Here is a 20,493-nt window from a genome sequence, read left to right on the forward strand (position 1 = left end):
TTCATTACGAGGGGCTCAACTAGTGATCTGAGCCAAGGAAAGTGGCCTTGTTGTGGCAAGGGTAGAAACTAGGCTTTGATATAGGCTAGTGGACACGCTTGCCTCGGGAAGACGGGTATGGGTACACAAAAAATGACACAGACATAATTATACACACATATCAAACATGTGTTCCAAACATCCTACCTGCTGCTTTAGCTACAAGTGTTGCCTTGAAGTCGGAATGGTTTGGCAGGTGATGCTTGAGGATGTCTTCCCAGGTTGTGGCCGACAGACTGGACAGCCCAGAGGAAATAGTGCTGGAGGGATTATGTAAAATGTAGACTTCAATCTCAACAAACGCCATACAAAGAATTATTTAACACCTTAACATGTACACATAATCCATGTCGGCCTTTGTTAGATGACATCCTACATGGACACATACTATGTGACAATTTCTTCATGGGATAAACAACATTTGTTATATCTTCATACACAAAGCATTGCTACTTCTACTTCAGAGAACTGACGTTCAGCTGTGTACTGAAAATGATAGAAGCCAAGAGTCTTTACTTCCAGTTCTCTTTAGTGGGGCTGCCTTCTCCAGGCTGCAGTTGATAGAGTGTCTCCTCAGAAAGCGGACAGTCAGTGGTTCGATCCCTGGTCGCATCATTCCACAAAAGATGGAACTTGCTGTTTCTCGGGCCAGTGCTCGGTGTTAAGGGGATTGAACAAGGACTGGTCGTCTCAGAATCAATATGCTGTGTCTGAGTGAAATATCTATTTTAAGGTCCTGTATGATGTCTCAGTGGGCTAGCACTATAAAACCTGCATAAGTCCGAACAAGTACAGCATGCATGAACGTCGCTGTATTAGCTCAATGATACTGACCGCGACGTTAGACCAAGTTTTATCCCCCCATACCCTCACCTCAGTGAGGCACTACAGAGAGCTGCCACAAACAGTCCCAGCATCCCAGGGATACCTTTGAAGATGTCCACAGTCAGCAAGGGAAGTATCTGGAAAGTATCATTTGGCCCACAGTGCTTTAAACTGACATTGTGAAAAACAGATTTACAAAAACAGTTGGTGTTTTAGTATACCTATTAACGTCATCAGAGTGTATCGCTGCCATCTGGCCATCTTTCCGAGGCAGGGGAATTAACTGACTACAAAAGTCCAGTGTCTACCCTGGCCCAACTAAGCTGGAATTATCAAGTTATGTATTGGCTGGACTAGCGAGTCTGTGCATAGTCCAGTCAAAATCCTGTGACGAAATCGATGTCAGGTTTATAAATAGCATGGCAAACCAGGGTGCCATATTCGTTCGATCGCAGGATGTATTCCGTCAACTGGGTGTCGACAGATATTTTCAAAATCTTTTCATGTTTTAAACCAAGGTGCTCAAGTGATTCGATGCAGGCAGAATCCTCGTTTTATTACAATAAAGACCATTATTGTCGATGAAATCGTCTTGACCCGCTGCCATTTAGTTTAAAGCAAGTGCAAGATATATGAGAGGTGGAATCTGATTGGTCAGTAGTGGGGACATACAAGAGACATGATCGAGCCTAAAAATTCCAGCCAAGTTTGGCAAGGGTGGAAATTGGACTTTTTAAGTCAGTTAACTCCCTTCCCTTGGCAAGATTCCATCTAGCGTGATTCCACAGTTAGCTGACGTGCTTATAACACAACACCTCGGCGTAGTTTTTCCATACTATACACCTGATATGAAAGTAAGACACAGTAGTCAAAAATGGGTCAGTTCGAGACGGAAAACAGGTTTGAACCTGAGTTGGGTCGGTGATTTGGCCAGAAGCAAGTGGATCGCACCCCAGATGATCGTAATAGGAGTAAGCCTCGATACCGATGAGCATGGAGAGTGTAGAAGACAGCCAGAAGATTGGACCGGCGAGAAAGGTAACTCTGGAGGAGGAAGCATGTCACAAGAGTTATTACAAGATAAATTTGATCAAGTGGATCAACACGACGCAAAGAAATTGATATTGTATCATATCTGTCAATGAATGCTAGAACCTATAGTGTCATAAATAGCACACACGTGTAACCCAGAAGATAAAACAAACTGTAATTTGCATGTGGTTCCTTCAGAATCAGGAATGAGAATATATCACATTTCAGTATAAGTAGTTATGTTATATAAAAGTAAAAAACAAACATATTATGAAAACAAAACAAATATTTTGTTTTCAAAACAATGACTTCCTGAAACATGTGTTATTGTTTTCAAGGACCACGGCCACGTTGACACAATCGTAGTATAAAGGACACTGTTGACATCGACATATCTACAGTGTTAAATTTATTAATATTGTTTTTCTTTCAAAGTAATAATTACAATGTTGTAATATTATTTTATAATGAAGTTGATCTCCACATGGAGATATTGATAAATTTGAAACCCACAACGTTGTGATTGCGTTTGTTATTTTTAACCATGGACCATTCTTCTCCATGACAGTCCCCTCCCTAATGATCATTTCCTTACTCCTGTAGCCTGACACGTCAATCTATAATCAACACTGTATATTTAATGGTGCTTTGGTGCAATGATAAAATGACATTGGCTGTGCAATACATATGCTAAATAGGATAATATAGTCACTATATTTACTAATACACTTACACTCTTTAAAAAATGCACAGGTGGTATGTAGTTCATTGAACCTGACTACATAAAAAATCTGGAATATTAATTGAATATATGTTATTGGAAAATGTTTGTGGCCTTATATTCGACAAACGGTGCGTCAGAACACAGCCATTGTCGATATGCAATGTCTTAAACGGCACTGTTTTCATACTTGTTAAAAAGTGTCATGGAGGAAAACAGTAAAGCAAAATGTACGTGCACGTTATGGCATTCGTAACTCCTGGTTGTGGCTATAAAAAGGCAAGCAGATAATAATTTGTCATTCAATTGTGAACATTCGAAAATGCCGAGACTCAGCGCTGCCGATCCGATCATCGCCATAGGACGTATCCTAAGCGGGAAATCGCAGTCTGTTGCGCGCCACTTCAACGTCCACCACAACCCCATTTGCCGCCTTTGTGAGCGATACACACAGTTCAATTCCTCTGCAGACCGTCCGAGAACCAGCCGACCAAGAGTTACCGATCCTGCACAGGATCGCTGCATTCGACTGTTCCACCTACGTCATCGCAATGCCACAGCTACAGGTGCATCCCAGGTTTGAGGGGGATATCGGACCAGACTGTCAGAAACCATCTTTGCGAGGCTGGAATCCGACCCAAAATACCAGTTATCGTCCCCGTTTTGCAACAGATCCATCGACAGCGAAGCTTGGGTTGGTGCCATACCTTACAGCCTTGGAATATGCGAAACTGGAGACGAGTGTGGTTTAGCGATGAATCACGATTTCTTCTTCAACAGCCAGATGGAAGACAACGTGTTTATGGTCGTCGAAATGAGCATTTTGCCCCACATTGTGTACGCGAATTCGACAAATTCGGTGGCGATAGCGTCATAGTATGGGGGGACAGATCCTACACGACGCGATCTGACTTGGTTGTGGTCAGGCAAATTTGACAGAAAATCGCTACATGAATCAAATTCTTCAACCTCACCTTCTTCCAATTATTGACCACTAACAGGGCAACGCTCCACCGCACACAGCTGGTGTCATGGTAGAATACGCTTCATAATGCCAACCTCAACGTAATGCCCGGGCAGTCGAGATCTCCAGATCTCAACCCAATCGACCACCGCTGGGATGAGCTCGATCGACGTGTACGTCAACGTCAGAACACGCCGCACTCTCCCTCAACTGGCCAATGCCTTACAAGCAGAATGGCGCAAAATTCCGCAGGACAGAATTTGTACACTCATCCAGTCAATGCCGAGCAGATGCAGAGCCGTGAATGCTGCCTGGGGAGTTCAGCGCAAACTTGTGGCCTTATGTGACATGACAATGAATAGCTTCCAATGCCCTTGAACAACGACAACATGTGTCTAAATTTCATATTTGTATCTGTGATATTAAATTAAATATATCGACTTTATTAGGTTCATTCAATAACATGCATTTCATTTCTTACACTTTAATTACTAATAAAGATAGGCATCTTTGAAACTGATTGCCTTGTTAACAAGTAATACTTCTGTGCTCCCCTCAGCGTCTTCATTGAACATATACGCTGAACGGTTGATTGGTTGAATGACAAACTGAGTGCTCTTGCCAGTTACCCAAAGTACAGCCCCCAGAACGTGTGGCGCACAGTTGGGTCAGGGTCAAAGCTGTAAATTGATAAGATGTTAGTCGGTAATGCGTTCTTCCGTGATGTGATCTTGTCACAAAGGAACTAAGGAATCATCAATTTTGAGTTCGTTATAAACTTTCCCAACATGTTATTTCTATATTCACACATGTTTACTGTTGTACTGCTGTACCTGTCACAGGAGAATTTAAGTACTTAATACGGTAACAATTGCTAACAATTGAAAAGAATACCAGATGAGTGAGTGAATGAGTGAGTGAGTGAACAGTATTCCCGTTATATCACGTCGTGTCAGCTTCATAAGGGAGGAACGGCTGAAGTGACCACTTCTTTGATTGGCATTTAGAAGTTGGTGTGATGAAGGAAGACGAGTTCTATGGATGAACAACTTCTACATTACAATTAGTGAGACGTTTCGGTGTTTCGCTTGATAAAGGTGTTAGGATCTACACCGAAACGTCGCACTAATTGTAATACAGAAGTTGTTCATCCATAGAACTCGTCTTACTTGAAGTGACCACGTTGATGGAACCCACGACCTCGGGAATGGAGCTGAAAAACCTCAAATGGCTTAGAACCGGGAGTTAAGCCCACGATCATTGGTTTCTAATTTCCGAGGGACTCGACTTTGCACAGTGACTTGCGGCGTCTTACATTGCTTGGCAACCAGTGCCCCTACAAGCTATGAGTTCAGCTCATCGAAAGTGTTGTCAATTTGTGAATCGGTGTGTCTATTTATTTTGAGGGAGAAGCAATTGTATTTGGGAGCAGGGAAAGGCGTATATGAAAGGTAGTTCCACATTGAAATCGTAAGATTGAAAGACAACTGTTCATACTTTAACATGTTAAATCTTCCGCCTTTGGATGCAGCAGACCACACTTCCACCACTCCCCCGACATCTAAGGTACCCTGGAAAGTGAAACGTGGCGTAATGAGGACAATTTTGAAGCTGACAAGCCATGTTGTGCCTTTGTGGTTTGTTTGTTGTTCAACACCGCACTCAAGATCAAGATCAAGAGGTTTTATTGTACTTAAGGCCTCCGGCCCATACACAAAACAAGGGTACAAAGAGATAATATCTGTAGGTACAACACAGCTTTAGAGATGTGCTGCATACAATACACATACATATACAATACACTCAGCAATAGTCAAGCTATATGGCGGCGGACTGTAAATATCTGGGCCAGACAATCCAGACATCTTGAGCATCCATCTACGCAATTGGGATACGATCACATGCATCAAGTCAGCAAGCCTGACGATCCCATTAGTTGCCTCTTGCGACCGAGGTGCTATGGAGGTGTTCAAAAGTTTTGTTATCAGACTTTCATCATCTGTGAATTTTTATGAAAAGTGACACGTATGACCCCACATATGCTTCACTGCAGTATGTTAATTCACCCAAGTTGTATTTTAGCTTGTACGATAAATGATTGAACTTCTAAATGCATTTCAAATTAAATGTGTACATTTTTCTCAGTTCCTTTCCATATGCAACTCAAGTCGATGTATACTTTGATCAGTAGGTTATGTTCAGTAGAAACATATTTGTGTTTATCCACGAATATATTATGAATTAGCTTATCTTTATGCTTACCACACAGAACATTGAATGTGTACATTAAAAGCGATTCGTATTATTAATTTTTGGCATATGTGTTTTGGTAAATATTAAAAATAGGATGGAGGAAAATGACAGCCTACCTGTGTGATCATCAAAGAACATCTGAGTAGAACCCGCTAACGAGGAGTGCCCTATTCTAGCTATAGATACTGTCTTCATTAATCACCTGTCTGACAACTGCCTGTCTGACAAAAGGGAATAACCAGTGTTATCAATTACGTGCCGTATCCCTGTTAATGTATACTGAACCGCAAAAGAAACGTCTGCATGGATAGATATATGAGAAACCTTTTTTGTCCAAACACTGAAAACATACGTTCAGATATATTAAAAAGGTGAACCTGGCAAAACTGATCATCAAGGTTAAAATTAAAGTGTCAAATGTTCTTAAAGTGAAACACAACTCTAGTCTTCCTGAGAAAATGGCATCACAAGTCAGCATCTCGTGTGTCCGCCATGTACATTGACGACTGCCGTGCAACGTCGTTACATGTAATGGATGAGGCTGTTGATGAAGGCCAAAGGCACTTGAGCCCACACTCTGAGGAACGCCTGACGCAGTTCAGCTGAAGTTGTCGGCCTTGTCATTCAGCCGTCTTTGAATCTCGTCCCATAGGTGCTCAATGGGATTTAATTCGGGACTGAGGGTAGGCCACTGCATGGTTCTGATGCAAAACTGTTGGAGGAAGTCTCTTGTTGCTCTCGCAGCGTGGGCACGGGCGTTATCATGCTGAACTCGTGGTTGCGGCGACGTGCCGAATCAGGTATAGCGTGTGGTCTCAAGATGAATGTACCGAGCTGCTGTGACACCATTGCCTCTACCTGGACCGATGTTCTCGAAGACCACAGGGCTGGCCCTCTGTGCAAGACCAATTCCACCCCACACCATGATGCTCGGACCACCCTGCGAGTCTCTCTCAACAACACAAGCATCCGAATAACGTTCCCCACGGCATACAGTAACGGCTCTCGTCTGAGAAGAGGACTCTTCTCCACTGCTGGTGGCGCCAATGCTGGTGCTGTGTTGCCCACTGAAGACGGTCCCGGCGATGACGTGGTGTCAGAATGGGTCCACGGTGTGGCCTGTGACAGTGGAGGTGTCTGCTCGTCAATCGTCGACGCACGGTGTCCGCATTAATGTGTCGCTGGTGTGTCCCCATGGTCTGTCGAGCAGATTCCGCAGCAGTAACAAAGCGACCTTGAAGATGCTGTCGCACAATCTGACAATTCTGACGTCGGGTGGTCTCCCTTGGTCTTCCACTATGTGGTCGGTCATCTGTTGGGTTGGTGGTCTGGTACCGTTGCTGGAGCCTGTATTTGGTCATTACGTGGACTTGAAATGCACTTGCTACTTACCGGGCGGTTTGTCCAGCTTGCGATCGTCCAAGGGCTTGGTGTCGCTGATTTCTCGTCAATGTTGACATGTGGTAGCAATTCAATAACGAATGGATGTTATCCGATCAGGGTTGATTTTTATAGGGCAAGAAATAGGGGAACGTATGTGCATTTAAATTTGTACGGAACTCACGTGCATAGGGTTACCATGGCCGTTACCGTGATGCGTTTGGGCGATCGGTTTTATTGTCATCTGCTTTGGGTTTTTTATCATCAGATTTCATTTTTCCTGACAAGGGAATGTTTAATTTTGGAAAATTTGACAAACATTACCCAGATATTTAAATGACAACTTTTCATGCAATGTTACTTTGGGTGACGTTTCTATTGCGGTTCAGTATAGTAATTTAATCTACAGCTGGGTACAAAATGGGTTTTAAGGAATGAATATTTTTTTTGTGATTCATAAGCATCTGCTCATGATGTAGTGTGAATCGGAATCGTACAATGGACTCGACTTTTTTTAAATTTTTGTCACTTATATTGACACATGTCAGTGCAACAAAGGAAAGCTTATCAAGATTGTTATTATTATAACAATCACACAATGAATATCGAAATATATGTAATGGTCTTAATCGAATTTCGTTAATTTCTTCGCCAAGTCAATGGTGTTGCTCAGCCAACTCGGCATCAGGTGAAAGCAAGAATCATATTGACCATGATTTATCATGTAGTGCCCACCGTTCAGCGAGAAAAATTGCAAAACAAACAAGTCAAGCCTAATTGGTTACAGGTGAGAGACAATTAGGACATCAATAATACAACGCCCTTCACCTGTGTGATAACGCCAACTTCGAAACTACTGTTTCTTGGTTGCTTGAAAATAGAACAGAACGATGTCACTGATTTCGTACTGTTGTGTACATTTTGTGTGTGTGTGTTAATCATTAAAAAAACTGTCTGTGATGTAATTATTGTTGACTATATTTATTTATGAGAATAGACTCCAATACTTGCGTTTATGGACATACATACAAACATACACACACATATATATATAAGATAGCTCCGCGATAATTCGCAAAGAGCAATGACGAAGTGTGGTTCAGTTCACGATGAAACATTGTTCTGTCATGACGTCATTTCTAAAGATTCGAACATGCACATATGAACTTGATGACGTCGTATATTGTATCTACCTAGTTGTTCCCCATAGGTTTAAATGCAGTGGCCAAACAATCGGATCGAAAGTGCGAAAGATATGACACTTGGTACTGGGATAAAAGGTACAGTTAATCGATGTGAGGATTGTGAGAACATGCGGTAAATACCAATACCAATGCCCACCTGTGAAAGAAATTAACTTGTCCAACATTGCCGAGGTCGGATTCTTTTGAGGGAGTCAACATTATTCAAATACGAGAAAATATTTTTAAAGTTTGTACATCCTTAAAGAAGCTGTACATTATGGTGATATGTTATATGAAAAACCGGTGAGCACACTTTTTGTAAATGCTCGCGTAAGTCAATTTATTCATATCTCATCTTAAATCAGCAAACACAACCCACGGCATTTTATTCTTGAAAACAGTAATATCACTTGTGTTTACTACCTCGTATGTCAGGAAAAGATTGGACTTGTCAAAGGTTTGTTCCCTCCCATATGTTGGGTCACGTGTTGCAAACGAGTGGTTGCCGGGTTGCATACATATATGGTTGACGGATTGCACACGTGTGGTTGACCGATTCAACATGGACCATCGACCGGGTGCTACCGTTTGGGACACACGTTGCCCATGTGTGTAAAGACACTCCAGGAAGTTTTACTCACCTTAATGATAATGACCAGGATCCCGAGGGTCATAATGAACGTCTGCAAGACATCGGTCCATACAACTGCTTTGATACCACCCTATGCATTAAAACAATTTTTACAGCAAAGTCCTCACTCACTCATTAACAAAGCAACAGCCTCACGCAAAAACACATTTAGGTGGGTAAAGAACATGGGGTATGGTGGTTGAAAATGGACGCTGATCATGGCGGTCTGTAAAAAATCGAGTGTTGACAATCCAGTGATCTACATCATGAACATCGTTCCATGCAATTGGGATACAATGACATGCATCATCCAAGTCAGCGAGCCTGATCACCCGATCCCGTTAGTCGCCTTTTACGACAAGCATAGTCGCCTATTACGTATGGGTTGCTGAAGACGTCTTCTAACTCGGATCTTCACGGGTTACTTGTAATAATGTGTCATCTTTCACATTGCCTCATGGTTTCAAATGATAGTGGCATACGTAAAGCCTCGTCCACAGTCGAACACTACTTCACGCTGATATTATTAACTTGAAGGGATATTCATTTCATAGATTCATCATTCACATCTTAACACTACCCATACACATTTGCTTGTACAGTTTACCATTGCTGTATAAATGATGGCAGCAAAGATGGCGAGGAACATTGACCACACTTTGGGTATACCAGTCACTGAAATAGAGATATGTTTGCCTGGGTATAATTTCAAAACAGTTTTACTTGAGTCAAGGCTATGTTAACTCCATTGTTAGCTTTAATAAATACACATGGAAAGGCCAACCGTGAACCGAGCTATTGGCAAGAATTAAATACCACACTATTCAACTAAAAATGAATGCTGCACATTTTTTTAACACAAAGGTCCATGCCACAAGTTACCATAATAACAAAGCTTTATAAATTAATCATTTTTCCGTTTGGAAGGCACTGATCACAAAACAGCTTTATTATTACCAAGCCAATTAGATATGTATTGTTTGGTTTTCAAACAATTATATATTACAAGTGTGCCATTCTAAAGCTGATGCATAATAATAAATAGATAACAGTACATACGAGATTATACGGATATTTTGGCCATAAAAGCAGAATTAGCGAACAAAGAGATGCAAAATGAAGACGTTTAATGTGTTATAGTGTCAGTGACAAATTTCCATGATCAAAATGATCACAACAAAGACATGCAAACCATCAGTCGGGAAACACGTACGATTCGGACAAACGCACCCAGTGCATTCACAAAAGGGCCATGGAGCTGCACGCACTGCACGTGCAGCAGCACTATGAACGGTATTAAAGTGTAGGATTTTTGATTGCCTGGCATTTGCGTCAATGAAATATTGACAGTTCAACAACATGTCAAGATTAACAGAAGTGCAAAGAAACAACGTCATAGGCCGCTTGCATGCAGGGGAATCCCGATCAGCTGTAGCAAGGCTTTTCAATGTACCGCCCAGCAGTGAGTGAGTGAGTGAGTGAGTGAGTTTATGCTTTACGTCACATCGGCAATATTTCAGCCATATCGTGACGAGAAGTTATACAATATTTAAACATATATGTAAACCAAATAAGAACCTGTCAGCGAAGGACAGTAAAATTACTAGAATATCACAGATTGAATGTTTAAAACTAGCATACAACAATAAAAAGATATCATTAGATAGTCATGAAACAGTACAATATAAAAATGGGCTGTAGATCGCCAGCATCTGAAGGCAGATCACCATGCTAGGGTCCATGGGGACTTACATTACTTTTGCTACCTGCATGGACCCCAGCCGGATTTACATCATCCCATCAGCTGTTGGCGATTATGACAAATTGAGCCAAAGGTAAACGAACATATATACTACTATTAAAAATGTGGCCAAAATAAATATACTTTGAAAGACGTGGTCTTACATACCCTCTCAGGGGGACAATAATTTTACACTACTTCAACCCCCGTCGAGGATACAGCCACTAACAATCTCAGTTAACAAATTTATTTTACCAATTATAAAAACTATACTATATACAAAACATATCAATCAAAATTTGGTCAACAATTCAATTTCTTTTAAAAAGTTAATAATTAAATGAACACTGATATTAAAAAGATCCTTTAAGGATGAAACTTTGAAATATTTATCCCTTGTGATGGAAAAATCAACACAATCAAGCAGGACATGCTTGACGGTGATTCTTTCATCACAAGGGATACAAAATGGAGGATCCTCATCTTTTAAAAGATATTCGTGTGTATACCTGCTATGGCCAATACGACATCGTCGTATAATGACCTCTTCAAATCTGGACTGACAGCCCAAGTAGGTGTAACCGATATTTGGTTTAATTTCATGTAATTTATTGATACCTACTTGGGCGTCCCACTTCTGTTGCATAAGATCTCGGATGTAAGATCGAATCATGGGTTTAAAATCAGTGTATGGGATCAGAAGTGGTGTCACAGATTTGTTGAGGGCTGCTTTTGCAGCAGCATCGGCCATTGTGTTACCAATGATACCAACATGGCTTGGTAACCAACAAAAGACGATGTCATATTGGCCAGTCGCAAGATCATTAATTACTCAAGAATTTCAATTAAAAATGGATGTTTACATGACATATTTTTAATAGCCTGAAGGCATGAAAGTGAATCTGAAAAAATAATGAAGTCTTTAGATTTTGATTTCTTCTTGATATATTGTAGTGCTGTTAAAATTGCGTGCGCTTCTGCTGTGAATATGGAACTATTATCGGGTAAACGTGAAGATACTGTTCTGGATCCAATGATGGTGGCACTAGCAACTGCGCCACCATCCTTGGATCCATCTGTAAATATAGATTTATATGTGTCATAAGTGTTTCTTAATTGATTGTATTCTTGTTTATAAATAAGTGGATTTGTATCAGATTTCTTAAGTTTAGTTAATGTGAGGTCTACAGTTGGTCTTACCATCTGCCAAGGAGGCGATGAAAATAGTTTTGTGGGAGCTATATCCTGAAAGTTAATGTTCGCAGCAGAAACGACTGATTTAATTCTTATTCCTAGGGGTGGAACAAGAGATGTTTTCTTATTGTAAATATCTTCGTACAGAGGATTAAATACGCAATTAAAGGCTGGATTTGACTGATTGGAATATAATTTAGTGATGTACTGTAAAGATAGTTTCAGACGGCGTTGTTTAAGAGAAGGCTCATCCGCCTCAACAGACAGACTTGGAATAGGAGAAGTGCGAAAGGCTCCAAGGCAAAGCCTCAGTCCTTGGTGATGGATAGTATCAAGTTTTTTTAAATTACTTTTACAGGCTCCACCATAGACGATGGAGCCATAATCAAGTTTGGAACGGATCAGTGACCTGTATAAGTGTAGGAGGGTAGTCTGATCCCCTCCCCACTTGGAATTAGAGACAACTTTCAACAAATCGAGTGCTTTCAGGCATTTAGCTTTAAGAGATTTAATGTGTGGTAAGAAAGTTAAATGGCTATCAAAGATGAGTCCCAAGAATTTGGCCTCTTTAACAACTTTGATAGGGGTGCCATTCAAAAATAATTCAGGGTCTTTATGCGGCTTATATTTTCTGCAGAAGTGTATACAGTTAGTTTTAGACATAGAAAATTTGAACCCGTTTTCGAGAGACCATTTATGAATTTTATTGAGACAGATTTGTAACTGCCTCTCTATGGTATGCATATTTTTACCACAACAAGATGCATTAAAATCATCCACGAACAGTGATCCATCCACTGAATTACTTAAAACCTTGGACAGACTATTAATTTTAATACTAAACAAGGTGACAGACAAGATACTGCCTTGTGGGACACCCTGATCCTGATTATAATGATCAGACAGGGTTGTACCCACTCGGACTTGAAATTGCCTGTCTGTTAAAAACTGAGATATAAAATGAGGTAAACGACCTCTCAAGCCAAAATCATGTAAATCCGTCAGAATGCCATGCTTCCAGGTAGTATCGTATGCCTTCTCAAGATCAAAGAAAATGGATACTACGTGTTGTTTATTAACAATAGCATTTTTAACAAAGGATTCTAACCGTACTAAATGATCAATAGTACTTCTATTTTTCCGGAAACCACACTGAATATTTGTGAGAAGGTTATTGGTTTCCAGATACCAAACTAATCTATTATTCACCATTCGCTCCATGGTTTTGCAAACACAACTGGTTAACGATATAGGGCGATAATTTGAGGGATCTGTATGATCCCGGGCAGGTTTTGGGATGGGGACCACAATGGCATTATGCCACGAGGGAGGAAAATGCCCTGAAGTCCATATTTGGTCAAAGATATTTAAAAGTGTCTCAAGACATGATTCAGGCAAATGCTTCAATAACTGATAATGGATATTATCAGCACCCGCTGCGGTATGTAGCTCATGCAATGAAAATACTTCATTGTAATCTTCACCATTAGTAGAATCAAAATTAACTTTTTTCTTTTCCTGTTGTTTCTGATATTTCTGAAACTCAGGGACATAATTTGTTGATGAAGAATTTTTGGCAAGAGTTTCGCCAAGTTTATTTGCAATATCTAATTTATCAGTTATTAATCTGTCACCTTCTTTTAGATGATGTACAGAAGATTTTGAACCTTTGCCTTTAATTCTTTGAACCATGTTCCACACCTTGGAAATGGGTGTACGTGAATTAAGTTTTGAGACATAGTTCCTCCAAGATTGACGCTTATTTTGTTTATAAGCACGTCGTGCCTTGGCATTAGTAATTTTAACAGTATTCAAGTTGTGAACTGTAGGATGTCGGCGAAAATATTTTTCCGCTTTTTTCCTACACTTTCTTGCTTGTTTGCAATCATAGGTAAACCATGGTTTACGAAGATGAGGAGTTGCAGAGGACTTAGGGATTGTTTTGTCAGCAATATCATTGAGTTGATTCGAAAATAACTGGATGGGATCAGGTACATGTATGAAGTTGTCAGGTTGTAATATATCAACACATAAACTTTCATACAAGGACCAGTTGGCCTTGCTAAAATTCCATCGTGATGAAGTCAGGTCATCATCTGATGTTACAGTTTTTAAGACAGTAGGGAAGTGATCACTTCCACATAGGTCGTCATGCACAGACCATTCAAATTCATTGTAAATGTTTGAATCTGTGAGGGACAGATCAAGTGCAGAATAGGTTCCAGTAGCAGGATGTAAGTAGGTGTTTGAATCATCATTAAATAGACATAAACCATTATCAGAAACAAAATCTTCAATAACTCTCCCCTTGTTGTTTGTACTTGCACTTCCCCACAGAGGGTTATGCCCGTTTAAATCGCCCATGATGATGCAGGGCCTAGGGAGCTGATCATATAGATTCTGTAGATCAGACTGTTGAAGAGCAGATGAAGGTGGGATATACAAAGAGCACAAAGTAAATGCAATGTGCAAAGTAATACGGATAGCTACAGCTTGAAGATTAGTATTTAAATGTACAGGACTGTGAATGACGTTCTGTCTGACTAAAATAGTAGAGCCTCCGGTCGCTTTATCACCTGGAGGAGAAAATGAATGATGACAGTTGTACTGCCTGAGATCAAACGTATCAGTGTGCTTAAGATATGTCTCTTGGAGACATAATGCTGACGGGTTATAATCTTGAACCAACAGTTGTAAGTCATTAAAATTCTTTCTTAGTCCTCTGCAATTCCATTGAAGTATATTAGGCGAATGAATCATGGTGGTTCAATAGGGGATCTCTCACGCGAACGTGAGGAGGAAGAACTCCTACCAGAATTCTCAGACAATGGTGTTACTTCCATGTCCAGAGCACTATAGGAGTTTTGAAGAGGTACCTCTGAAGGAGAGGGATTCCTTGGTAATTGTTTTTTAGCTAACTTTTTTCTTTCCCGATTAGACCGCTTGACACTTGCAGTTGTTGTTGGTTCAGGTGGAGTCTGACTCGCTGCCTGAGAAGTTGAAGGTGGTGCTGTTGTTTTTGCATCAGATTTGTCATGCTCGATGACAGGAGCAGTTGCCAGGGGTCGGTCAGATTTGACCCATGTCAACTCTGTCTGACACGAGACAGATGAAGATTGGACTGGCTTTGAGACAGCAGCAGAGTAATTTAGTGTCGACTGAGGTGGTGATTGAGACTTAAACAGTTGTCTTGCATCTCCAAAAGTAATGTTCTTTTCACACTTTATCTTTAGTATTTTTGATTCATTTTGCCAAATAGGGCATAATTTGGAGGAAGCCATATGTTTGCCATCACAGTTCGCACATTTGAGGGCTTGTTGGCAATCAGTACTCTCATGGTTGTTGCCACAGCGTTGACAAACCACAGAACGATTACAGGACTTAGAGCCATGGCCAAAATGTTGACATCTAAAGCATCGGAGTGGATTGGGGACATACACCTCCACTCCGATGTTGACGTATCCAGCTTTAATTGATTGTGGGATAGAAGATCTGGCAAACGTAAACAAGTACGTATTTGTTGGTTCAAAAGTTGAATCGTCCTTCTTGCGGGAGAAACGTTTAACAGCAGATACTCCTTGAGTTTGAAGCTCTTCAGCAATTTCTTGTTCAGACATGTCCGACAAAGAACGAGTCCTGTCACGGACAATGCCTCGGCAGGAGTTGAGTGTCCTGTGTTCAGAAACAACAACCTCAATATTGGCAAATTGACTGATTGATAACAGATTAATTGATTGTTGTTTCCTTACACATTCAACAAGAAGGGAGCCAGAGCGAAGTCGTGTCACGTTTTTAACCTCTCCACAATATCCTTGAATGGCTTTAGAAATGGCAAAGGGGTTCAGTTTGATGGGTTCATGATCTTTAGCCTCGATCACAAGGAAACGAGCCCAAGAATCAATATTTGCAACTGTCTCATCAGATGAGCCTAATTCTATATGTCTACGCTTTGAACCAGGATGATTAGAAGCCATGGTGAAAGAAAAGTATTCAGCAACCCTGCTCCCCACCCACCATGGAGTGTCAACAAGGACAGTGTTACATTGCACCGGATATCCAGAATGCAAACACCAGGGATACAGGGTTGTTATACTCCAGCGAATAAGACACGAATAGCTATATTTATCTACCAATTCAATGTCAGACTGGTTCTGCCCTAGACAAGAAATTGGAGACATACATTACTCGGAGGTCAACATCACCAGATTGGCCCATGAGCCACCGCCTTCTGGCATAAGACTCTAGGCAATTAATTCCATCACAAATTGTGAGTACATACAAGTTTAACATGACCAAGACCAAAATATACATTAAAATACATCACAGGTGTGCAGATACAATATTACGCACAGGGCCTGGCATGACCAGCCGATTGATAAGACCGGGCCCATCTTACCACCCGTCTAGGCGAAGTAAGGGTCGAAGTAGTGTGTTGGGCAAAGGAACACTGTTCCTGGAACCAGTGCCCTCAACTACCAGACTCCCGTCCTCCGCCGACACAGGGACGCAACCCACGGCAAACGGGCTGCCCACTTTGGTCGCCTCTTACGACCAGCAATGGGGTGCTGTGGAAATATTCTGCCCCGGTTCCACACGGGGGAAGAGCTATTAGCGCTACCCAGCACTCACCACGAGGAGGTTGCTCTTCACGAGTGCCGTACCGCCCAGCACCACCACAAGGCAATGGGATCTGTTTCAACAGCATGGGTCAACACGTAGTTGGACGACCACAGCTACCTCAAGCGCATCTCAAATGCCCGGAGTGCGCAGAATCACCGACCAGACTGTACGAAATCGTTTAAGAGCAGCAGGTCCACGAGAACGACGTCCTTTGTGATGCGTTATACTGAGTCGACAACATCGTCAATAAAGATGGGATTGGTGCAGACAGGTTTGGTTGGGGTAGCGTTATGATGAGGGCGGCTATCTCTAGTCATGGCACGACAGGTTTGGTCCATATCCAGGGCAATCTTACGACTCAACGATACATCAACGAAATTCTCCTACCACACGTCCTCCCAATTACAGCCAACGGCAACGGTGTATTCCAGCAGGACAACGCATCCGCATCCAGCACGGATCACAGGAGCCTGTCTACTCTCCTGGCCCTCCAGATCCCCGGATTTGAAACCGATAGAGCACGTGTGATGAATTGGAGAGGACGCTACGCCGACGTCAACTACAACCCCAGACGTTGCAGCAGTGGGCTACCATACCCCAGGATCTGATTGGAAGATGTCAGACAGCTATCGATTCCAACGGGGAACATACACGTTATTGATGCCAGCTGACCTTCACCTTGGACTTTTCCTATGTACCAATAACTGAGATGACTACAATCACCAAGAGTTCTATCCACAACATTTTGGACCAACACCCTGTACGGTTTCTCCTATAAATGTTTTTTCCTACCTCACACAAATCTGGCTTTGCGTTTTCTTTTTTCAAAGAGTATATATAATTACCTTCTTCGAGACCTATGGCTGTCCCAAACACTACTATTCCAATGTAGAATACCTACAAATACAAATATAAGTAAGAGCATGATTAAGTCTTTAGAATTAAAAGAAAATGTTTCTATTTCAGTATATTTTTGTTTGTATGAAAAAAGCAATTTATATATCCCAACGTCATTTGTTTCGGGTCTCATCCTTTTCGAGGTCCTTAACAATATTTGACCACGCCCTTAATGACGTAATCAAGGTAAATGCTTTAAATCCCAATGAAGACATCAATGTGTTCACCTATTGTTATGTTGCGAATTAAGAAACACGAGAAAAGACATTCAATAAGTAAGGAAATAACACATCAAAACCTAGTTTTTAACTAATGCACATTTTAATCAAAATTGATCTAATGGTATTTGTGCACCACAACGATCGTATGCACCGATGATGAATCTGCTGTTGTTTGTAAATTTCCTGTAATGTCATGTGACTGATCATATTGAGCTTTTATCTTTAACTTGACTGTAATGGAGGGGCTCGAAATCATGTGACAGAAATAAGATGGCGCCTGACTGACTCGTCTTGCTCAGCTAGGCGATGCCACTTTAAAAATCACGAAACCTTGTCATTTGACCATCCAAATGGTGACAGAAATAAATGTTTTCCAAAATAAGACATTTTTAGTGTATTTGGATTAGTATTAGACACGTTATCAGAAATACTTCGTAGGGGCTCGAAAACACATCACGTTAGGATATATATAATTAATATACTATTTCTTTATGATACGTTAATGGCATAATAACGTATTTGGGACAGTATGTTTTAATGTCATAGATCCATAATATAGGAAAAGTAAAACAATGTAACATGTTGTGTGCATGCAGTACACGAAATGGAAGCAACTCGGAACAGACCCTTGACCGGCATATTTGACATAACATTTACAACCAGGCATGCAATAAATGTAATGACGTACGTAGTATAAAAGACCAAGAAAAGTTCCAAAGAGGCGGACTGCACGGGAATTGAAACGCCTTTGTATATACTGAAACATTAGAACATAGTCTTACGATTTGTATTAATTTTGCATCCAAATATATCAGACTTTGATTATTTATGTCAACTGGACTTCCCCGACTTCAAGTAGCCCATGCTCCGAAACAGCTTATATTCTTAGAAGTCTGACATAGCTTGGTGTGGTGTCTTCTTAGCCAATTAACATTTGTTGATATTAAGTCATATATATGGTGAATACACTGAATATTGTTCAGCCCTAAACCCCTTGTTATTGGTTTACAGGGAGTTAAATACTTGAACTGTTCAATGTTTAATTTCAATGCTGTATCTTGGAAAAGGGTGGCCATTTATCTCAGTCTCTCATGAAGATCTGACATTGAACATCTATATATGTAGAATCACTTGATAGTCCCCACAGAAAATACATCCTTCGTCAAAGATTGACGTGAACGTTTTAACTTCAGTTCTGCTATATTTAGGGCTCTCTCTTGATTGTTCATGTTTCGAATTTGCTTTGCGCCACTCGGCATGATTGTCCATGATCCATTCTATCAAGTCCCCCTCTTTATCTCTTTATGCCTGGCTGCTGAACAATTTTAATACCCCCCCCCCCCCCCCCCCCCCCCATATATATATATATATATATGTTCACACACAATCTTTCCACAAACAACTCTTCAAAATGCTCATCTTCTTGTAAAAACACCATTGGTTCTCAAATGCTTTACAGGGACAAACCCAATACAGCCGTATATGAAGAATACAATTTTTTTCCACAGTAGCTAAAATTAAATATGAAATTAGACGTCAAGTATCACTACCTAGCTGATGAATTGTGAAGGGAAGCAATTAACAATATAGTGATTAAGTGAATCAAATAACGGCATCATATGTTTAATTGAATTTCCACAATCAGCCTTCTTCTCATTCAGTAATTTATGATAATAGTGAATGTGTATTTTATATTGTTAAAAATTGGATGCTTTCTAATACAAAATAAATTTTCTACATTAATTTAGTAAAAAATGCAGATTATTCACATCATAAGATTGACACCTTGACAAGACAGCAAAGTATACCTTTGACTCTGCGAAGGGGATTTGATAAACTCAACAAGTAAGACCTTCATGTGAAATAGTTTGTATGTGATGTCAACATTATTTGTAACAAGTTTGGTATGTTAATTGTTCGTGTCACGATTATCTGAGAAAAGGACCAATGCTACTTGACAAATGGTATATTTAGCAACAAAAGACTATCCGGCATAACGACACATTGTATGCACATGCTAAGATGCAAGATTAATACTAATAGCTAACATTTAACAAATAAGATAGGCAAATTGCTTCAAGTACCTCATTGTAGACATTATGTTAACAATTTAATTATTAGGTATAGTAGTGTTTGCACGTACCTCATTAACAGACGTTATCTTTAGTGGATGCATCAAAGGCACAACCAGTAGTCCAGTAAGAAAGAACACCGTCAAACATGAACTGAAGCAGATGATCCAGACCTGGGCGCCATACACGTACACTTCAGCTGGATAGCCAAGGATCATGATGGATGATTCAAAGGACACCACGAGCGACAACGCGACGGGGATAATCTGCATGTTGCGACCTCCAGCCAGAAACTCTGATGTAGATCGCTGACGTCCGCCAGACAGGGCAAAATACAAACCGATGCCAAGTGACATGAGGATGGTGGCGCCGAACACCACATAGTCGACGATGCTGAAGCTGTTCATGATGATTTAACCGGGATTGTATCTGTACTGAAAACACCCACAAACAGATTTGCAGAAAAATATCTGTGTACCTGAATAAATAACCAGGTACATAATTAGATACATTGTTTTAGCCTAAACAGGGGTAAATCTTCACAAAGAGTACGTTTAAAGTCACACCAGCGTTATTGTGACTAGACGGTTTCATATTCTTTTTAATTGTGCAACCTCCTGTAAGTTCAAATATTGGGTGGTCAGGTTTGCTGACTTGGTTGATGCATGTCGAATTGTGCAGATCAATACTCATGATATCAATCACTGGATTGTCTGGTC

General features: G+C 40.7%; 1 pseudogene; it reads right to left on the bottom strand.

Annotated features, from left to right (window-relative positions):
• Nucleotides 1–20,181, bottom strand: part of LOC139449057 (sodium-dependent multivitamin transporter-like) — a 33,201-nt pseudogene extending 13,020 nt beyond the window's left edge.
• Nucleotides 20,182–20,493: the final 312 nt, after the last annotated feature.

This window comes from Haliotis cracherodii, unplaced genomic scaffold, assembly GCF_022045235.1.
Source record: "Haliotis cracherodii isolate W230 unplaced genomic scaffold, xgHalCrac1.p SCAF_7, whole genome shotgun sequence".
In the NCBI taxonomy this organism is placed as follows: Eukaryota; Metazoa; Mollusca; class Gastropoda; order Lepetellida; family Haliotidae; genus Haliotis; species Haliotis cracherodii.